General features: G+C 36.1%; 1 pseudogene; it reads left to right on the top strand.

Annotated features, from left to right (window-relative positions):
* Positions 1-725: 725 nt before the first annotated feature.
* Positions 726-23,876, top strand: part of LOC132187912 (kinesin-like protein KIN-7O) — a 30,042-nt pseudogene continuing 6,891 nt past the window's right edge.

The raw sequence follows: 23,876 nt of genomic DNA, 5'->3' as shown, positions 1-23,876 counted from the left end.
TTGTTTGACCTAGTAAACATTGAAAGTAGCTAACTCTCATGAAAATGATTTTGTAGATATTTGAGTTAGCTTTCCAACGCCGCAACTAGCTCCAATCCAAGGTCTGAAACTCTAGATATGACATTCTTAGTAAAATTCGCTAGGTGCGAATTTCTCCTTACATCATCCTCTTCAGGTTGGTGAGAATTCGCTCTCGAATTTGCCTTCTCGTCGGAAGAGTCGCCAATGAACAAAACTCGAACTATGACCTTTTTGGTAAAGCTCGTCATGGGTAAATTCCACCCTACATCAGTTGACCACACATGCACCCTCAACGACCTCAATTCAAAGATTAATGATAAGACATGTGCTGTTTATAACTTAGGGATGGGAGGTAGTGGCACCACTGGCACGCATCCGTGGAAACCAAAATGACAAATTCTAGAAAATTGGCTTTTTTTCCTGTACGCTAGTTGATGTAAAAAGAATAATTATTTATACTTTATTTTTAGCTCATAACTATCTTACAGTAACAAATTAGAGTCTTAACCAATTTTATTTTATTCTTTTAATTTTTATTTTAACAAAGACGGATATAATAGTATAAATCAGCATTATAGTATAAAAATGTAGTTTTTAAATTATATTATACAAAAAAAGTCCTGCTTATTATCAAACGAAAAGGCTATTTAAGTAATCCGACAGTCCCACACTGTTAGTCAGTCCTCGAGGCGGGAAAACAAAATCATTCGGCATTTGCAAATTGCAGGTGCCCTCATTCACACTGCGCTGCACTCAGAGAAACTTGAGTGAGTGAGTGAGTGAGAATGGAGAGAATACACGTGGCCGTACGCGCGAGGCCGCTCTCAGCAGAGGAGGCCAAGACCAGCCCTTGGCGAATCTCCGGGAACTCCATTCTTATCCCCAACAACTCCTTCAAGTTCGAATTCGGTAAAATCCACGCATTATTTCCCTCTCAATTTTCCCTTTTCCCTTCAGACCTAACATTCTTTTTCTAAAACTACTCAAATTTCTGGTTCTTAGATTGGATTTTCGGTGAAGATTGCAAGACTGTCGAGGTCTATCAGGCTCGAACTAAAGAAATAGTCGCCGCAGCAGTTCGCGGCTTCAACGGTACGCCGAGTAATCTCTATCTAGTTTGGAACAACAATTTCTGCTCCGTTGGCTGTGATTTGTTTTTTTATTTTGTTTAATTTTATGATTGGCATTATTTTATCATTTATATATGTTTGTTTTGTTGTAGGAACTGTGTTTGCTTATGGGCAAACCAACAGTGGGAAAACGCATACAATGAGAGGCTTGGCCACGGAGCCAGGAGTCATTCCTCTTTCTGTCCATGAATTGTTTGAAACCATTCAACAGGTACTTAAGGCAAGACTTATTTTTGAAGTTCCGAAACGTATTTGACAAGATTCGTTTTTGGCTACACAATCACCTTGGAAATGGGTATTGATTCTAATGTGACAAATTTCCATTGGATAATTTCTTAGGGATGCATTGGTACAATGTATATAGGTGATTGGTCTGGTGCTTGTTCTTACTACATTGCTTCAAATAATGAACTCTTCCTGTTCCACTTAAAACTTTCATTTGTTGAGTTGTTAGATCTTGCCTCGAGGAAAGCAATGATATTTTTAGATCATTTTATACTATAGGTATTGTGAACTTGAAGGCAACTTTTCTGTGATGCTACCTAATGATCTTGATTTCTAGCGCTTTGGATTTTTAATTTTGTTCAACTGTTTTTCCACATTGGGATATGCGGCTAAGTAAATGTTATAAATCTGTTTTGTACATTAGGATGTGGATCGAGAATTTCTTTTACGGATGTCGTATATGGAGATCTACAATGAGGAAATAAATGATTTGTTGGCTCCTGAGCACCGAAAATTGCAGATTCATGAAAGTCTTGAGTTACTGTGCTATTTACTATAATAAATTTATGGTAACTTGCTGTTACTAACTTACTGTTTATTCTGTTCCCCTCATGTTTGTAGCGGGGGATACACGTTGCTGGTTTGCGAGAAGAAATTGTTGCCTCTCCCAAGCAAGTCCTTGATTTCATGGAGTTTGGAGAATGTAATTTTTACTCTTTATATTATCTTACATATTTTTTTCTACATTTAAATAGTGCTCAAAAGCACTATTTTCACTTCTGTAATGCTGCCTATGTGGATTACATCCCTCCTCTTGATACTTTTCGAGTAACATGTTACGTAGCTTAAAATAATATGGGTGCTTAAGTTCAATACTTGACTTTTAAAGGCTCCCATTTCTGAGCTTTTTCTTTTTTATATCTTCACCTATTTGAACATTGATTAACTCAGTCGTCAAATATCTATAATCTTTCTCTCCCTGTTTCAAATCCCTTATACTGATGTCCCTTGCCATAAAATATACTGGCCAAGGGGGTTGCTTATTTTATATTTTTTTGACTTTAATTTCAGCTCATCGGCATATTGGAGAGACAAATATGAATCTGTACAGTAGTCGGTCACACACTATCTTTCGCATGGTATAGTTATTCATCCTTCCCTTCGTACTCGTTATAGGGTTAAATATGTTCATCTTCATTATCATTTATTTGAATAGATAATAGAGAGTCGGGACAAAAGTGAAGATGAAGATATTGTCAGTTCTTGTGATGCTGTCCGTGTATCAGTTTTGGTAGGTGATTACTGAAACTATCATTTATTTTCCTTTTTTTATTTTATTTTTTTTTCTTATTCGGTGCCTTCTTTTTTATTTGTATTCGTGTTGATGGTTTGTTTTGATTGCGCTTGGCATGATGGATGCTTTTGTTATGTTATTCACTTTCTTCCTAATTGCTTATTCTTTCCTCCAGAATTTAGTGGACCTTGCTGGTTCAGAACGTGCTGCAAAAACTGGAGCAGAAGGTGTTCGGCTTAAAGAGGGTTCCCACATTAATAAAAGCTTGATGACACTAGGAACTGTGATTAAAAAATTGAGTGAAGGTGCTGAGAGTTAAGGGTAGGTTCCTTGATTGCTTAAGAATGTTATCTCTTTCCATCTGTAATTGAACTTATTCAATATTTGTTGCAGGGGTCATGTTCCATATCGAGATAGCAAACTTACACGCATTTTGCAACCTGCCTTGGGTGGAAATTCAAATACAGCTATAATACGCAATATCACGCTTGCACAGGTTCATAGAGTCATTTCATGCTTCATTGAGATTGTTGTGTAAAGTTTATTAAGCTTTACAACTCCTTTTATGAATCATTTACTAGAAGTCTTTCATTCATATAAGCGGTAAGTGTAGAACATTGCTTTTAGGATTCCAACATGTTTTGAAGACTTGACTTTTGCAACCTGCCTTGGGTGGAAATTCAAATACAGCTATAATATGCAATATCATGCTTGCACAAGTTGATATTCATAGTCATTTCATGCTTCATTGAGATTGTTGTGTAAAGTTTATTAAGCTTTGCAACTCCCTTTATGAATCATTTACTAGAAGTCTTTCATTCATATAAACGTCAAGTGTAGAGCATTGCTTTTAGGATTCCAACAGGTTTTGAAGACTTGACTTTTCAAAGGATTTTATCATGCATGTGTATGTGTTGCATGAACTTGTTATACATCTTTTCTCTGGGACTAATTGGTTTCTGACTCATTGGTAAGTCACAAAAACTATTTGTTTCAATGTAAAATATTTTTCATGGAAAAATATTTTTTACAAAAATCACTGATTTTCTGCGGTTTGGGTGAAACCTTGAAAATGATTCTGAAAGTATTTTTACTGTTTAATTTGCTTTGAACATTAATCTTGAGTTCTTCTCCATGTTCTCTTATCTGCCAATGAATCTAACATCTTGCTCCAGACATGTGACTATGCAAGTGTCCACTTGCGCACTCCCCTGTTACCCTCTTCGCCTTCTGCCAAGACCCACTCAGCCATGTCATGGTCCTTTTCTGACTCCAATTCCATTGCCTCCTTTTTGCCCTAAGCCCTCCTGCTGCATCCAAACACCACCAACACCATTGTTGACATGAGCATAGGGATGCTACTCGCCTTCATGATCGTCAGATCAAACCCTTTACTTGGATGGATGAACCATCAGGACCCCCTTTTATCGAATTATCCCACAAGTTGTTGGAAAGTCTGCATCATCCATCCTTTTGCTAGCATAGGATGATGTCGCCTTTGGGGACATGATTGGGAAGAAATTTGTGGTGTTGTTGTAGCTCCCCTAGTGTTGGGGAGATAGTCTCCATGGAGATGGGGAGGTTGGAACAAGAGGTTAAGAGCTGGGCTGGAAGAGGAGGAGATGAGGGTGTTGTTAGTAGAGGGACGTGGTAAATTTGTTAAATTTAATCTTAATCTTCACTAACTCAACAAACAACCGAACCATGCAATCCTCAACGAAACATGCCGGAACGTGCCCTCACGCGCAGATAACACTCACGGGAATGGATAGGTGCACTTGAGTGCAAAGGCCAAATAGTTGACATTATGTAGTTATATAGTGTTAATTTGATTATTACTTCCATGCAAAAGAAGGATGGCAAAGCCAAAAGAAAGCTTGTAGAAGAAAATGGAGGGAATGAATCTCAATGAAAAAACAATAAAAGCTGTTCTATTAGAAAAATGAAATACATTGATAGGACTATTACTTTCCTCGTACCTAGTTTGGATCCCCTTTGTTAGTGGAGCATCTAGATTGCTTAATTTTTGTGGTACTCTATTCCGCTTTAGGCCTTTTGTGTTTTTCTTTCCTTTTCTGGAACTGGTCATGGATTTGATCAATGCTGATGATTAGGGACGAAACCAGGAATTCTTTTTCGAGGGTGGCCAAAACATAAAGACATTAACTTTGTAACCTAGAGTCTTGTAGTAGTGAAGCTTATCTTCTTTGTGTATTATTTTTTTTCTCAATTTTTCAGTGTTTCTCGGTTGTCCGAATTTTCCTTTCTCAATTTTTGTCTTTTTAATTTCTTTTTTGTTATTGTTTATTAGGAACTAAAAACTATTATAGTTATTAAATAACAATTAGATATATTGAAGTATGCAATCAATTAACTTAAGACCTGTTTAATTTTTTTGGTTTATTTTAAGTTATTTTATTTTGGTTGTTTTAGTGCCTTAACTTAGTTGATACCCATATGATAATATATTTCACATTGTAGAATCATTTATTGACTTAAGACCCCGTTTGATTTTTGTAGAAAACTTATTTAAATTGAAAAAATCTTTCGGTGTAAAAAGTAAAAGCTTATGCTTTTCCGGAACTACCTCAATATGATATGTTTATTGGAGATTCTAAAATTTCAGCTTGTAATAATTCATTAACACTTCAATATCAATAGAATTCCTCAAGGCTATTAAGTTCTTCATGTCAAAAACAAACAATTAAACAAAAAAAGGGGGGGAAAGAACCATGCAATTATCCTATCTCAATATGCAAATAATAGCGTATGAAATTTTCATTCCTTGATGTGTTGCTAAAGCGGCTAAGATTGGGTCTTTTTATGAGTTTTTAAATGAAATTTGGGTATTTATAATTGGTCATAAAAAGGTTCAGTTCATAAGGGCCAAACTTAAATTTCTATCCCCAATATAATATATATTTCTCACTATATATATATATATATATATATATATATATACACATAAAAGTTTTGACTTTTACATCAAATACTTTTATTTATCAAAAAAAAAAAAAGTTTTGACTTAAAAAAAAATGGTTTTGAGAATTTGGGTTGGCCATGGCTCCTACGGGCCACCCCTGTTTCCGTCCCTATTGATGATGATCTTGCGTTTGTTGTTTTTATTAATTTTTATTTGAATTCTCTTGAAGCTACTGAAGCATTTGTCATTTTAATTCTTTACTATTGCTATAAAACCTGGTCAAATCTTCATATATCCTGAATGCTGGGGTTCATTTATTTAAAAATGCTTGGTGGCATTGTTGATGAAAAACCAAAACCACTTTCAACTTAATGATTCTGGTATGTGGATAGATATCTCTATGTTCTTGATAAAAGCCATTGAGTTTATAAATGATAAATATGATCAAATTTATAGTTACTATCACTATAGTGAGGATTTGACTGAGATCTAGGCAAGTGTCTTGATTTGGTACTAGAACAAATGAAATTTGAAATATCAAATCGACATTTTGACAGACAGTCGAAACCAGTAGCTAGTGGACATTTTCTCATATTTATTTACTTTAAAAATGAGAAATTGTTTTTCTAGAATATACTTATAGTTTATGTTAATTTCTGTTCCTTCTGATCTACGTAATAAAATTTTAAGCTCACACTTCTATACAACCTGGTTGCGTTCAGATGGCCAGGTTAACACGTAATGGAAAATTCGGTGTACTGATGAGAAAGGAGACCATATAGCAAACACAACTATGTACATTGGCGGAACTGAATTTTAGGAGAGTGGAGGCAAAATTAATAAATAAATAAATTTGAGGGGTAAACAATTAATTTTGAAGGATCTATCTCATAAAAGAACTGGTATTCTGATTGCCATCTGTTCGCACCAATTTGTTTTCATTGTATATTTTTTTATTTGGAGTAAGTCAAACATGTACATGGTGAGGTGACAACTTTTGAACGCTCATCCACTTGCTCTACGGACTTCCCAAGCATTTCTTGAAAAATGTATCCACTTATTCGAACCATGTTATGTACATTTCATTTTTCTCAAAGTTCTCCGAGAAGGAATTTCATTAAATGCCAAAAGTTAGATTTTACAACTATCCGACTACTTTGGCACCATATGGGCACAGAAAAATTACTTTCTTTTGTGATTTATAACAAAATTGCAAAGAAAGAAAGAAATTGAAGATAAAACTGTTCTCATTAACTTGCCAAAATACATAGCAATACATGAGTTTATATACTTTGTTTTACAACTCAGCTAACAGAGTATAGACTAACAACATAACTATCATAACAGTTTCAACTTACATAACTAACTAGCGGATATAACAAACTAAACTAACTTATATACACATATGTAAGATAAGAAAGAGTAATCTGTTGATGATGAGCTGCTGTTAATTTATTCTTTGCTTGGGTATTTGTGTCTTCTGCATCGTGTGCTGTTGTTTTGAGATGTACTCCCTATCTTGATTGCTTACCACCTTTTGTTTGGTGGCAGATTCATGCAGATGAGACTAAAAGCAGTCTCCAGTTTGCAAGCAGAGCTTTACGTGTTACAAACTGTGCTCATGTGAATGAGGTTTTGCGCTAATTTTGTTTGCATGCTGCCATGATCTCTTTCATTTGCATTCTTTCTTGCAGTCAAGTTCAAATTTCCTTCAAGATGTTTTATAATACGGACTTACTTTGGGCTTTTGGCTAGTCTTTGCATGTTATACGTTGCTTTTTCTCTACTTTTATTTCAACTTAGTTCATTGTTTCATGCCAGATTTTAACAGATGCTGCTTTGCTAAAGCGTCAAAGGAAAGAAATTGAGGAGCTTCGAGCCAAACTGCAGGTTTGTCCAATTGTTATTATAGGTTCTGGTATTTGAAGGAAGTTACTTATGAAATGTTGGCCAGTTTAACATTTGCCTTGTTTTTGTTGTTCTTTTTTTTTTTTTTTTTTTTTCTTATTTTTTTTTGGGCTTCTGTGTTTTAGGGTTCTCATTCAGAGCATTTAGAAGATGAGATCCTCAATCTGCGGAACACATTGCTACAGGTTTGACAATGTCCATTTTATGATTTTTTTATATCATTAGAATATGTGTCTCTTCTAAAAGCTGTGATGCTGGCCTGGCAGACTGAATTGGAGAGGGAGCGAATAGCTTTGGAATTGGTGGAGGAAAAGAAAGCCCAAGCTGAATGGGAGAAGAGGGTACAAGAGCAAGCCAAGAAAATTGAAAACTTAAGCTCAATGGTTTTGTATTCAACTAGGGATGAGAATCGTGACCGTAATAAAAAGGTTTGTACCATGATAAATTTTATGCATAGTTACATTTGTTCTATTGAAATATAAATAAATTACTGGTATTAGAAGTCATTTTGCCTTGTTATGCAGGCCATCAATTTTGAAGTTTTGATTTGTAGGCAATATAATTGAAAAATAATCCTTCTTCTCCCTAAACTCTCTCCTCTTGCCCTTGCTCTACTTTTTCTCTTTCCTCTAGCGGCGGCGCGTGTAGGCGCGTCCAGCTAGGGTTCGCCTTCCATTCGTCTTACCTGAGTGCGAGGTGGTGTGTTTTTGGCGTATTTTGGTTTAGTTCGGTCTTTTTCTGGTGAGCTCTGGTTTGGTTTTGGTTTTTCATTGCTGATTTCGCCTGGTGTTAGTCTCTGACCGTTGGTGGAGTGCCGATGTGGTGTTTTCTCTTGAGACTTGTTATGCGTTGCTGTTATGGAGCGCCGATTCTCCGTGGAAGCGAAAGCTTTCTTCTTTTCGGTGAAAGAAGGCAAGTTAGAGCTCCATTTGGAGGAAAGGAGGAAGGGTTTTGTTCAGTTTGTGTTTGTAGGGTTTCATTGTTCTGCCTGGTTGGTGGCTCCAGTGGAGGAGGCGTTGAAGTCTCCGGGGAAGGAGGATTTTGTCAAGTCTTTCCGGGAGGACGTGAAGGTGTTGTTTGTCCGTGGTGGCAGTAACAAGGCCGCCCGGTTTTTGGAGGTGGCTGTCTATGCAAAGGGTGGCGGAAAGGGATGATTTGGCTCCCTGAGGGTCGTGAAGGGCGGGGATGGAGGCGAGTAGCAGGTGAGCTTAGCAAGTTGGTGGCCTTTCTTGAACATTCGTCTGAATCAAGGCTGCTGTTGAGGGTTCTTCCGTGGGGAAGGAAGTGCAGATTTTTTCTGGTGGGCATTTTTTTGGGTCTAATCGTGCTGTGGGTGGGGATTCTCTGTCCTTCGCAAAGGCAGTGTGCGAGGTCTACGTTCATGATGTCAAGCCTTATGGGTCCCCGGTTCTGAAGGTTGAGCTGTGGGGGCTGGATCTGCTTCCAGTGGCATTGTGTAGAGATGTGGAAGATGGGAGAATGGTGGTGAACTGCTTTGATTTGGAGGAGCAATTGTCTAGGTCGACAGAGAAGAGGATGAAGCATGTCTGGACCCATAGTGGCGGCAAGGTTAGGAAGAAGAATAAGTTAGGGTTTTTTCGCATGTGGAAGAAGATTCTTGTGCTTATTAGGTCTACTTTGGATCGGGTTTCAGCTTCCAGGTTAAGATATTTTGGGCTGGGTTTGAAACCCAAATTCTCTCTTGGGGTTAGATTGAAGACTGGTGGCAGCCGGGCTGGGCCTAAGCCCATGTTGAAGAAGACTTCTTCATAGGATCACGCGGGTTCTAGGCTTTCATTCGGGATCTTGGATTTTGGCTCTTTGGTTATTGGGCACAGTTTAGGTCATGTTTCGGGTCTTGTTCCAAATCCGGGTTTGGATCCCGGTTAGGATTTTCTTTATCCCTTGGAGTTTCGGATCCCAGAGTTTGTAACATCTCGGTGTCATATTGGAAATATGAGGAGTAGCCTACATAGAGTGGGTGATTTATAAAGATAATAATGAGTGTTAAATCCCACATTGCCTAGTTACTAGGTGAAACTGAGCTTTATAAAGAATTCTAGAGAAGCTCAAAATTGACTAGTTTTTTTGAGGTGATAGCATAGATGTAGCTAGCGCTTTTCACTAGGTCGTTATAGGGAATGGCTAGAGATGTGGAAAGGCATGTGCAAGGTTTCCATGTGTGTCAAAAGGGGAAGGGAACAACTATTAATTCAGGCCTGTATTTGCCTCTACCTGTACCAAACAGACCTTGGATGTGCATTAGCATGGATTTTGTGCTTGGTCTTCCACCTACCCAAAGGAAGAATGATTCAATCTTGTCAGAAGACCATGGATGCTTCAAACGTTGCAAGTATTTTCGTTAAAGAGGCCTACAAGTTACATGGAGTACCTACTTCTATTGTGTCCAATAAAGATGCCAAGTTCCTTGCTCACTTTTGGAGAACTCTATGGAGGAAAGTGGGGACTGAATTGAGTTTTAGTACTTCTTTTCATCCTCAAACTGATGGCAAACTGAAGTAGTCAACTGAAGCCTTGGAAATTTGTTGGGATGTCTAGTTGGTGAGAATCCTAGAAGCTAGGAAATTATTCTTCCCTTGGCTGAGTTTGCCCATAACTCTTCTCTCAATCGGACTATCAATACTTCTTTTGAAGTTGTATATGGTTCGAACCCTTCAAGGGTCATAAATTTGACTCCTTTGCCACCTTCTAAGAAGACAAACACAAGGCTGTGGAGATGGCAGATTTTATGAAGAATGTTCATGCCCAAATGAAGTCTAAGATTGAAGAATCCAATGCAAAATATAAGCTAGCAGCTAACGTTCATTCAAAGAAGCTTCTTTTCAAAGAAGGAAACCTTGTGTGGGTGGTTTTGAGTAAAGAAAGACAACCTGCTGGATCTTATACAAATCTGAACGATAGAAAAAGTAGGTCCTTGCAAGGTCTCAATGATAATGCTTATCAAGTGCAGCTTCCACCCCACTTCAACATTTCTAATGTCTCCAATGTGAGGCTTTTATTGCCTTACTATGCGGCTGAAGAAGATGCTTCTGCTACTGTTCCTAGTTGAGGACAAGTATTCTTTTAGAGGGGAAGTCTAATGCAGAACATTTTCTATAATTTTCTGTAATGTTTTGAGTGTGCTGTCATTTTACTTGAGTAACCAAGATGTAAGGGTAGCATAGCCTATAGTAGCTGTTAGAGAATATAAATAATAGATTACCTGCCTTTTGTAATCAGTTTTTGACAATTGTAAAAGAATTTTTAATACCAATAACAGAGCCTAGATTTGGCTCTCTGTTTCCCAGATCAGCTGTTCTTCTTTAAACCCTACATCTCTCTTTTCTTCTTAAATCAGAAGCTTGAAGCATCACCTCACTGCACAATTGATTTTTCAATCTGAGATATATTTGAAGATTTCCTTTAAATAAGATAGAAAATTCTTGATCATAGAATGTACGTTTGACAGTTAAGTGTTGTTTGGAAGATTGCTTGCCTAGTTTTCACTTCAGAGGTAATTTACTTGTAGTGCATTAAAGAAGATTATATCAATTGAAATTTACTGTGGCTCTATTTGTGTTTTGAACATCCTACAGGGGATGTCCATCACAGCAGCTGCTGGTCAAAACAAGAGAGATTTAAATACTTGCCTTAATGCTATTTTCACTTGGTCGTAGATAATCTATTTGTGTTTCATAAATGAACTAAAGAGTGGCACTTGTTTCCACGGAACCAAAGTCATGACTGGTTTTAAATAAAAAGGTGCCAAATGTTCTTTTTGCAGTATTGATTTGTTGGTTACTTGTCTTGAGAGTATTATAACAATAGGCATCTCTATCCAATGCTCAATTGCATTTTGTGCTCCCTTTGTGCTATTATGAATCACCTTTTTAATTTTCACTCCCTTCTTCAATTTCTCTCTCTGGTTCTTGATAAGCTTTCCTTTTTCACTTCTACAGGAGAAAAGGCGGGATACGTGGTGCCCAGGAAATCTTTCGCGAGAGGTTCTTAGGGAGGTGAACTCTTTTTTTTTTTCTTCTTCTGTCTGATGTATCATTCGTGAAACTGTAAATTACTTTCCTTTTTCTTTTATAAATTTATCATATGTTTTACACTGTACATAAAGTATATATTTCTGCATGTGCATTTATAACAACAAAAATGAATTATGTGTTGGAGATATGTGGCTGAGGTGATTTAGATTTGATTTCCTTTACACACATTTTCTCATTTATTGTAATTCCATATTAGGGTGTGTTGCTTCTCTATTTAAGTCGGTGTAGATGTATCATTGTATCATCGGGAAATAATAAGAATTATTCCTGATCTTTCAACTTTTTGTGGTGCCTATCATATTATTGTTGTTATCTCCCATGTGTAAGTAGACTTTGTTAAGCACTAACGAGATTTTGATGCACAAATACAAAGTACTTTGGGCAGTATAAGGAGTTCCTTTGATAGGTTACAATGTTAAACTCTTCATGTGCATTGGGAGTATATATCACGGGATCATTGATTTTTATTTTTGGTTGATATGTGTGGATGTATGTATAACAAGTACAGAGTTGATATGATCATGCAAGAGCAATTTTGTGCTATTTAGGGAGTGCCTTGATAGGTTATAATATGAATTTCTTCCGCTAACTTCAGTGTGTATTGGAATCAATAATGGCACCATCAATTTTGTGTTCCTTTTTTCCCCTCTGTCTCTCCGGGTGTGTACACAAGACAAAGTTGATATGACATTGTAAGAACTACTTGGATTATGTAGAGAGTGCCTTGATAGGTTATAATGTGAAATTCATAAGGTGATTTGAGCGGATAGGAGTCTAATGATGGCAACAGTGGATCCCTTTCTTTTATTACTGTTTTTACTACTATTGTATTTTTTTTTTTGTTGATGAAAGACTTTTGTGAGTGGGACTGCAGTTTAGTGGTTGATAAATTGCTTTCTTCTAGTCATATATCACTTGACTTCTAGGGTTTCCATGTTGATAATCTTGGTTTTTAGCATCTCTCTTTTGAATTCAAGACAATTGTTGATTTCCTTATAACGGAAGATTTTCACAAATACGACTGAAGTGTCTTCCCTTGTCTGGCTGTGAGTAGTGTCTTATAATTCTGTCAGTGTAATTGATCACTGATTCCAGTCCATCCAATTCCAACCATTGCTAGCTGATCTCTGTTTACTTGATCATTAACAGAAAGGAACATTTTGAGTGTACTGGTTCAAGCTGAAGGCATTCTAAGCATGGTGAGGGAAAAGATGGGATTTGCCAAAGAAAAAAAAAGGGAAAAATTTAGAACTTCAATTTGACAAGTTTAAGTTTTTGGACTATGTTCTATGTCACATGAACTTGGAAGTCAACAAAAAAGGTTTCATGGACTGGGTATGGACGTCATGTGTGGGTTTCTATTCAAGTGTTGGATTAATTTCCACCATTTTAGAGCATCAGACAGCAATACTTTTACCCATGTCATATATTGTAGTCATTAGCGTAGCTGGGTTAAGGGTTTGGGTAAACAGATTCTACGTGTCATACATAGCTCAGGCTACATGTTAAAAAGAATATTGACGACTCTGGAAATATGCTTTGTTGACCTATTCCTTGCCATGTACTCTAAGAACTCTGGCTGTGCAGTTCAATATGTCAAAAAATGGACTACTTAGCTAATACTTATTTCTTTTGCAATTTAGGCATCTTTCACGGTCCAATCAACAGCTTCTGGTGTAAAACCTAAGAGACCCAAGCGTGATGTGGGACCACTTCTTCCTTTTGAAGAACTGGTGAATGAAATTGAAGTTGCTTTGGATTACTCCTGCAAACAAGATGAAGATGGTATAAGTAATGCACTGGAATACTGCTCTCTTCCGGAGCCATGTGCTTTACTACATGTAACAAATAGGCGAAAAATGCCACTCAGGAACAAAAGTTTACCCATGGTTTGCCACACACCTTTTCCTCTCTGTTTTCTTATACCTGGTTTTGGGACCTAATTTCTGCACTTCTGGCAGGCGGACAATGAGTTAGAGGAAATGCAAGTGGAATATGAAGATTTGTTTTTAAAATTTGAGACTCAGGTTATTATTTTATGCCTTTTTTTTTTTTTTTTTTCTAATTTATGAATCATAATTTTCTGAAAAGCAACAAAAGGTGGCTACAAATACGTATACACTGGAATTGATACTCTTGTTCTTTTTAAGACATTAGCAAATTGTGGTTCCTCTGTTTATTAATATTATGTTTTGTTTTTAAATTTTTGGTGCAGAGAACTATGGATGAGATGCAAATTCATTTTTTAACCAGAAAGCTTATTAGGGCTAATTTTTGTTGGGTTGAAAAATCAAATGACTATTCCATGTATCATATCAATAAAGATTCTGCTACTAGGGACAAAAATGTTAGTATAAGGGAGTCGGAGGCTATTCTTGTGATCAAGCGGCTTCAAGAGCAGGTTTATGTCAATTTTTATTTTTTGCTTACCCTATAGGTTTCTTATTTAATTTAATTTTCGAAACTGTCTATCTCATAGATTAAGATGTTGGAAACGGAGAGGTCTTCGAGCCAGCAAAATTTGGATAGTATTGTTGAGATGGCAACAGAACATAACATATGCGCTAGGGAAAAGTGTGAACAGGTAATTATTGTCTAAATCATGCATGACCTTGTTGTGTGATTTAAGAGTGAATATATGCTTTAAAAATTTGATTGAAGTCATCTAGGAATTTGAAGCTTGAGTCTGTTATAGTGATAAACTTCACTGGATCATGAAAAAGTAAGTGTACTCCATATGAATTGTAATGAATACCTTCAACCCCATATGAGTTCTCAATTATGCTTGTCAAGTTAATTTTCCAAATACTAAAGTCAATGCACAAGGCAAGCAATTATCCTTTTATTATTATTATTATTATTATTATTATCATTGTCATCATTTTATAAGTAATTCAATCTTGTTAGAAAATCGCAAAGAGGCGCAACCCTAGTACACATGAGGTGTTGCTATCCATGTGTATAAAGCGTTGAACATAATCATTTTCAGCTCTACCACCAAAGTTTCTATGTCTTCAAAATTTCGTGCATTTCGCTCTCTTTAAAGATACCACATTAAAACAACGGAGATGTGGTGGAGGCCTTGGTTTTGAGGTATCATCTCTTCAAGGTCCAAGGTTCAACATCTCATGGGTGCAAACAATCCTTTGGGGCCATACCCCCTGGTGAAAAGCCAGCAATTTAACCAGTTCCGTGTAGAGAAACTTCCGAGGGTGCGGTACACGGGACTGGGGTTTACTCTACAGTGGTGGGTCCGAAGGGCCCTGCCTTGGAGAGGTTCCCTGACATAAAAAAAAAAAAAAAAATCCAATGGAGATAATCTCCAAACATATTCTATCCACGTCTCCTTGCCTTACTTTGAGAGGATACATGCCAAAGAAAGGGAAGATCACATCCACCTCCCAATCTTGCATGGGTCTAGTAAATATTATTTTTTGTTGAATATTTTCATCTCGAAATTGCATATAATTTGCCGCCTAGGCATCATTCAAAAAACTGAACAAGTCTAGGTAAGATATCTTTAATAGTTGATCTCCACATCACACATCATGCCAAAAATTGACTTTTGACCCATCACCCAATCGTTGGTACTTGCCTTTATTCACCAGAGAACTCTCATCACTTTCTTTTAACTTTTTATTTTGCTCTACTGGATTGTCAACAGCCTTATAACCAAACATCCTCGTTTCTTTGAGTAGATCAAGAACATATTTGCATTGGGAGAGGAAGATACCATGTCTCGATCTTACTACTTCAATACCCAAAAAGTATTTCAAATTGCCTACGTCTTTTATCTCAAATTCACTAGTCTATTTTTTTTCAACCTTTATATTTCCTTATTATCAGCACCAGGCAACTCGATTCAACCTATCGTTTTTCATTCAACCCTAAATGACCTGTCATTTTTTCGCTTCTAGAACTACCGTTGTAGCTGTTAGAGAACACACCATCGCCACTAAAACGTTTTTATGAAAGATAAGAAGGAAGAATTCTTGTTTTTTCTCGACGATTCAATGATACATCTACACTTGTTTATATATAGAAGCAACACAAACCAATGTGGAATTACAATAAATGAGAAAATGTATGGAAGGAAATCAAATTCTATAATAAAATCAAACCATATCAGACGCATATCTTCAACACCTTCTTGGGCACTACCTAGATAATATTAAAGTCTAAAGAGAGGAAAGAACAAGCGACACTGATCCACCACTATTACAAATTAGAGGATGGTTTGCTGTCTCACCACTATTCTTTTGCATGCCACCAATCTAATACTTCCTTTTTCCACTCTGTAAGATTGTGCAGTGTTAGAATTTTACCCAACTTGTTGGCCAATTAAAGGAAGCCACTCTAGGTTGGAATTTCGCCTACCAAATTCTTCTCAAAGGGAAAGAAGAATCTGCTCTTTCTTAGACTAAATTAAGTTCTTACCTCAACATCCTTGTCCCTATATGGAAATCATAACATCCTATCCTCACCAAACCCTCTAAAATTATTAGCATATGGTAAATCGAGAAAGGATACAAAGCTTCCAACTCCGAGTCTTGCACCACCCTAAGAAGTGGTGAAAATAATACACAATAGTTTTTGGATGTACTTTAGATTTGTTTGTTTGCGAAGTAGTAAATTAAGTGTCAGTAGTATATCCATACAATTTTGGAGCTAAATATGGATAAGTAGTTTCTTTGTTTTGTGTGTGTGTGCCTCTATCTATCTCTCTGTCTGTGTTTGTGTCTGTGTCTATGTGATTCTCTCACTTCGTTGTTTTAGGCGTTTTAGGTTTTGTTCTTTCTGTCTTATGCCACATATGGATTTTTTATTGGTGAACACTGTTTAATTTTCTTAGCTCAATGACGAGCTTCTACATGCATGGGAAGAGGCTAGGATGGCTCATGAGCAACTTGCTTTTGGTGAATCTGAGAGAATTGATGTATCTTCTGCTTCCTTGATCTCTTACATATTTTTGGTTTTTTGTTATGTTATTATTGTAAGTTGTATCTATCATATATGCAGATTTCTTATGAGAATGGTCTTTATTACCTTCGTTTAGGATGGGAATTCCGATTTTGTTATTAAGCTTTCAGTGGAAGTCCAAGAATTGATGTCAGAAGTCGAAAACTCGAAAGAAGTAGTTGAGAGTGCCTCATCACTTATGGATGAGGTTTCTAAGAGTTTTTCTGACCTTATTGATGTGTTCCTTGTGAGTACTCTTGAAATATATTGTGAGGACTATTTCTAAGTTCAACTAGCATTGCAAATTAATTGTTTTCAATATTTTGTTTGCTGTTATCATTCATTTTCCTTTTAATGCAGTATTTCAAGACTTTGATCCACCAGAATTCTCTACGACAAAATTCAATTATTGGTAACCATGAGAAGTTAACTTGTCACTTGAGCCAAAGAGTTTCTAGCCTTGAGAATGAGAAGGTGCGGTCTTTTTTATACTTTTGGTACATGGGAAATTAGAGAACCATGGTCGTGAGCGTGTGAGGACGTGGTTAGTTGAGGCAGCGTGTGTGTGGGTGAGGAAGTGTTTGAAACAATAAGGCCCCGTTTGGTTTGCGGAATATACCTTTTGATTGAACTAGCTAACTCTAAGTATAGCTATTCTTTTGTTTGGTAACACTCTATTCCTGAAAATAGTTTATTCTCATGGGACGACTAATCCCATACACATAGAGTTGGCTAAGCCACTCAAAAATGAGTGGCTTAGCTAATCCTTTCCTGTGGGATTAAAAAAAAACCCCACCCTCTCACACTCATGCCGTCTCTCAAATTGCGACTCTTTCCTCTCTTTGATCTCTTTTCTTTGTTTCTTCTCTATTTCGTTCTCTATCTCTCTGTTTCTCTACAAAGCAACGATTTTTGATGCCTCTCTCTTTTTCTCTTTCTCTATCTCTCTGTTTCTTTGTTTCTCTACAAAGAATTTTTTTTTCATCCCCCCCTCTCTCTCTGTTTCTCTCTCTCTCTCTCCACTTCTGTACCAGTTTTTTTTAATGGCATCCTCTGATTATCACATACCAGTTTTTTCTTGGTATGTATATATATTGTAAACAAATTTTTTCCATCCCTCTCTCGCTCTTTGTGTTTCTCTATCTCTCTCCGTTTCTGTACCAGTTTTTTTTTTTTTAATTTTAATTCTGTTTTTTTGATTCTTTTCTTGCTCCTTTATTATTATTATTATTATTATTATTATTATTATTATTTTTTGATGGCATCCTCTGATTATCACATACCAGTTTTTTTGGTATGTATATATATTGTAAACAAAATTCATAACCATTGTTGTTGTATATATATTGTTAGAAGCAAAAAAAACCCATGAATGAAATTTGACTCCTGTGGGTATTCTTTGTGTTCTTATACCTTATAATATAGATGTGTGTTGCTTGTTTACAGTTATGGCATGATTAAGTTTATTTATTTTTGATGAATAAGCAACTTCATTAAAAGCACAAAACAAACATCAAAGTAACGCCAAATACAAGCCTTGCCAACTGGCTAAAGCACAGCCTCACAAAGGCCTAACCAACCAGACTAAACCAAAAAAAAAACTACAGCAACATCAAACTGCAGCCAAAAAACCAACAAGAAACATCACCAGCAGGACAAACCTCCCAAAACCAGAGACAACCCTCACAGAGAATGATTAAGTTTAGCTACAAGGAACATGATAAAGTTCATTTTTTTGATGGTTAAGATGTTTGGTGATATATTTTTTTAATTAAGGACGATTGCTATGCCATTTTAATTGAATTCCTACAAAATGATATCTAGATGGTTGACGTGCTTTTCGTAGTTTAAAAAAAAAAATGGTGATATGATGATTATGTGATTTTTTTATATAAATAATTTTGTAGCATAATTGCAAAAAAAAAAAAAGGCCATGTACCTGACATAATTAAAAAAAAAAAAAAATTATAGTATAGTTGTTTATGTTTCAAAAAATAAAGAAAGAAAGTCCTTAATAATATAAATTGTATTTGTATTATAAGGGTATTTTAGGAAATTTGATCACAATATGATTTCATTCACCAACATATTGCATTGTACCAAACGAAGGAATACATAATCAATGTTCTATTCTAACGTTACAACCAAACAAAGGAATTGAAATAACTAGTCTATTCTATACTCTTCTATTCCCAGTAGTAGCTAATCATTTTTCAATGGACTAGACATTATGTGAGCCAAACGAGGCCTAAGTCATCAGTTTTATTCAATTTTGTTGTGTCGATGAATATATGCTATTTGGGATTTTTCTATGTCGACACAAATTCATTCGAGATTCGATCTGAAGAGGGGAAAGGAGACATTTGTTTTGCCGAGAGCAAAGAAACCTATTGAGTAGTGACACTAGGCGAGCTGAGCATGATGTGGCTGAGGTCAATGGTGTAGGAGTTGGTTATGGAAGTGAAGTTGGGAGATTTTATAGGACTTTTAGGTTTGGGGATTTAGTGTATATAGCACAAAGGGGTGCAAATAGCGATTGGTAGGATTCTAGAGCTTTCAAATTATGATATAGGAGGGCCACGAAGTTTCATTGCTATTCTGGAAGGCTGAGATGGAAGAGGTGGGGTGACTATGCTGACAAGATGAGGAAGGTGGTCAAATTTCTCAACCTTATGTTATTGTTGGGAACAAGCAAGAGAACTTATGGCGGTTTAATGTTGTTATCGAGGTTGGTGGAGAATGGTCAACGGTTGTATGTGGAGGTTCTAGTAGGGAAAGGGCATGAGCAGAAAATAGAAGATTTAGATAGGGAAAAATTAGGTAATACAGAGGTTCAAACATTGAAGAAAATGGATGGTTTTGGGAATAAGGATTTTGTGCTGTTACTCGAAAATCAAGCAGGTGGTGATTATGTGATTTTCCATTTGATGGTAAAGTAGGATCTCCTTGATTTAAGTTCAGTAACAGATATGTTGGTGTCTCTTAAAAAAGAAGTGGAAAGATGCTTAGGTAGATTGGGAGTGGGCTAGTGGTTTGGGTGTTCGAAATATTATTCAGTTTAATCGAGTTCAATTGAGAAAATGGTTATGGCGTTATGCTATGGAGAGGGAGGATTTATGGAGATCTTGTTAAAGTATTGATTAAATGATTAAATTTACCTCTTCCTATCAGTTTAAGCTTTTGGAATAAGTGGTAATTTAACATGGTATCAAAATCAGAGGTCTTGAGTTCAAAACCTTGACTCTGTCATTTACTCCAATTAAATATTTCACATGTTGGGTCTCACCTATTAAAAGGGAGTTTGAGCCTACATGTAAGTGGGAGTGTTAAAATATTGATTAAATAATTAAATTTATTTCTTCCTATCAGCTTACACTTTGGGATGAGTGGTAATTTAACAGATTAGTGGTGGAGTCTAAATATGATAGTTTTATGGGAGGTTGGTTTTCTAAGGAGGTAACATGACCATTTGGTGTGGGAGTGTGGAAATATATATAGAGGGGGTGGGAAACCTTTTCAAAATTTGTTAGATATGAGGTGAGTGATGGCTTAAAGGTCAGGTTTTGGCATGATGTGTGGTGTGGAGAACAACCATTGAAGATATCTTCTTTGAGCTTGTATAGTATTGCATGTTGTAAGGATGCATGGTGACAAATTATATGCTGTTTGGAAATGGGAGTATTCAATGGAATATAGTTTTTACCATACTCGTACATGATAGGGAGGCGGATTTGGTCTTCTCTTTTTTGGAGAAGTATACTCTCTCAGTGTAAGGCAAGGAGATGTGGATAGAATATGTTGGATCCCTTCTAGAGGGAGCAAGTTTGAAGTGAAGTCATATTATCAGGTGTTTACTATACCTAGGTTCCTCTTTTCCATGGAAGAGTATTTGGAGCGTTAATGCCCCTTCGAGAGTAGCGTTCTTTGTGTGGATGACGATATTACAGAAAATATTGACTTTGGATAACCTGAGGAAGAGGAACGTCATTGTGGTGGATTGGTATTGTATGTGCAAGAATAGTGGGGAGTCCATTGGTCACCTTCTTCTTCATAGTGAAGTAGCAAGAGATTTTTGGAGTTCGCTTTTCAATCTGTTTGGTGTTTGGGCTATGCCTAGAAGGGTGAGAGAGTTGTTGGTGAGTTGGAGAGGTCAGGTCAGATGTCGACACATTTTGGAAGTTTGGAGGTTGGCTCCTTATATTTAATGTGATGTATTTGGAGAGAACAAAATGCAAGGAACTTTGAAGATTGAGGGATTTCAATGGTAGATCTGAAAAAAAAATCATGTTCAATTCCTTTTTCACATGGGTAGTAGCACATAATAGTTTGCTTTTTTTAGTTTTCCTAAGTTTTTGGATGTTTATTTTTCTTCCTCCTTAAATGGAGTTCTCTTGTATATTTCCTATGTACTGGACGTTGATAATGAGATTAAATTACTTATCAAAAAGAGAATATGACACTTCTAACATTATCCTGAAGAGTTTTCTGTACACTAATATTTCATCTTCTCATGTACAATCAATCGGTTGATATCCAGAAACAGATAGAAAAACTAATACTAGATGCTCAACATTCTGAAGAGTCCTTAAAAGTAAGGTTTTATTGGTTTTATTCCGTGTTTTGTTTCAAGATGCGTTATAGTTATTGCTAAGTGACATTATCTTGCAGGAACTTTTGGAACAACGGGATTTGGAAAAGGCAGAATTTCTTTCTCAAATTCAAACTCTTGAAAAAGAAATATCAAGTTTATCATCTTATTCCTTGGCCAAGGAAAAGGAAAATTTGAGAAAAGATCTTGAGAAAACAAAAGCAAAGTTGAAAGAAACTGAGTTCAAGCTCAGGAATGCAGTCCAGGAGAAAACCAAACTTGAGGTCTCATAATATATTCCTTGATTTATTTTTGGTTAACAAACTTTTAATTTGTCATCTTTCACTTGCTTTTCTGTGCAATATAGGGTGAGAAAGCATCTGCTGAACGAGAGATAAAACGGTTGCTTGGTCAGAACTCTCTTCTTGAGCGTGATATTAACAAACGTGAATCAATTGTGGGTAGAAGGCGTGATTCGGTTTCTGACAGGAACTCAAAGGCGTTTGATCCAAAAAGGGCAAAGGGTTTGGCTGTTCCTTTTGAACACACATTGCAGGTGATGAAAGTGGGACTTAATATCCGTTTCTTATATTATCGTGTGTTGAACATGTGAATTGATAGTTGTATTGAATTTAACTGTTAATGCTGAAGAAGGATTATCCAACTTACTCGTCATTTAATTGTTGCAAGAATAAACAGGTTTTTTTGTCTTGTTTCAACTTATGATATCATAGGGTCCTACGTAATTCTACCAAGCACTAATTTTGTTGGGTTAGCTTTATTTTTTCTTTTGTGAAAAAACAAAAAAATTACTGGAAAGAGGAGAGTCCTTTCCTTCATAGGATTATTCAAAAGACTACCCTAAAGACTACAATCTACTATTCAAAAGATCTAGATATTCTTTTTTTTTTAAAAAAGGAAAGCGACACTGACAAAAGCAAGCATCCACTAATAGAATTGGTGTGTTACTTGAGATGTGTTAGTTGATATGAGCTTAATGTAGGGACTCGAACATACAACTGGTTTTGGTACTTTATTCACTAGATGGATCTCAGATAACTGTTTACATCATCAATATACACTTTTTTTTTTTTTTTTAAAGAATATTATATATAAAAATGATATGGCAACTTCATTGTGCACTTTGCACACATGACATCTAGGTTTTTCCTTTCTTTTTCTGGACAAGAGAGTCTCCACATTAGTTCACATGAAAATTTTGCATGCATGTTTTGAGCTTTTTCCATTCTTTAAAAGTAATGGCATATGGGTGTTATGATCTTATATCTACTCAGAACAGTTGTTTTTATGTTTGCACCTTTTGTTTCATTATCTGCTTTGTGGCTACGCCATGCTACACATTGTAAGTACATTTATTTAAATGTCTTTGATGGGTCTCCAATGTTTATAAGAGTTTTCTCACCTAGGAAAATTTGTCTTTACCGTGCAGTTCCATTTTGTTGTTGGCTAGAGTGTAAAACACTCCAATTCTTATACTACTCTAATTGTTGTTTTGTCTTTATTTTTTTCTTTTTCTGGTGTTCAGGAAGAATACAAACAACTGGAAGTTCTTGCATTTGAATATGAGACAGATATTGCTTCTTTGGAAGAGGAATTGGCTGCTTCATACAGGGAAAAAGAAGAGGTTATATCTAGAAATGAGGGTATGGCTTCAGAAATAGAAGCCCTGTCTGAACAGTTGAACATATCAAACAAGGAGCTGAATGTGTTGCAGGAAGAGATTTCAGCACTTGTAAGCTTCTGCATTTGTCTCCTTATATCTACCCGGTTTCACGATTCTTTGTTGATTATGAAATAACTAAAATGCTTTTCTTTTTTCTTCTCTGTCTCTCTCTCTCTAAAACCTCAAATTTGGAATCTTATTCTTCTCATTCTAGAGTAATTGTTTGGAAGAATCTAAATCCAACCAGCAAGAGATGGAAAACTCTATGAAAAAGTTGGTAGAAGAAAAGGAAGAGCTGGCAATGGTATTTCCTAAATTTGGGTTAAGAGTATACCCTATATCTGCTATATAATTTTGTGTTTTGTTATTGTAAAGTTGGTCGTCGGATTGTATCTTGGAGTTTGCAGCAACTGTCTGATTCTCTTTTGGAAATTGAGGAGGAAAGGGCAATATGGTCCGAAAAGGAGAAGGCTTCCATTGAAGTCATACAAGAGAATACTAAGCTATACAATGTGGAGATCATGATGTTATCAAAAGGAATGACAGAGGTATGATACATATTCCACCTATATTGATCTTGAAGAGCTTGCTGCATGGCTTTGAAAGGTTAAGAAATTTTTGTTGTTGTCGTTGTCGCCAATCTTCTTGTTATTATTATTATATAATTAGTATTATGATTCATGATTTTGTGGTACTATATGAAACTTTTAGAAATGGTGTCCTAATATATATATATATATATATATATATATATATTAATTTATTCTTGTTTTACTTATAAAAAAAAAAAATGAAACTTTTAGGGTTGGGCATCGACCTGATCAGGATCGAAATGTTCAATTCTGTTGTCTGACTCAGTGGTGGTCAAAAATCAAAAAAGCTATCTAAGCCAACCCATATCTTAGTGGGTGTCGAACAAGCCGACCCCGACAATGTCGCTTCTAAAGTTGGTGGTTGGTCTAGTAGCCACTGCAAAGATCTAGCGGCCATATGTTGGCGGCTAGGCATAGATCTAGTGGCCACAATGGCTGTTAGAGAGAGAGAGAGCTTAAGAAGGGAGTAAATTTAATCATTTAATTAATACTTTAA

The sequence above is a fragment of the Corylus avellana genome, chromosome ca7, assembly GCF_901000735.1.
Source record: "Corylus avellana chromosome ca7, CavTom2PMs-1.0".
NCBI classification, from domain to species: Eukaryota; Viridiplantae; Streptophyta; class Magnoliopsida; order Fagales; family Betulaceae; genus Corylus; species Corylus avellana.
Note: the sequence above shows the minus strand (reverse complement) of the source record. Positions and strands in the feature narration are given on the sequence as shown.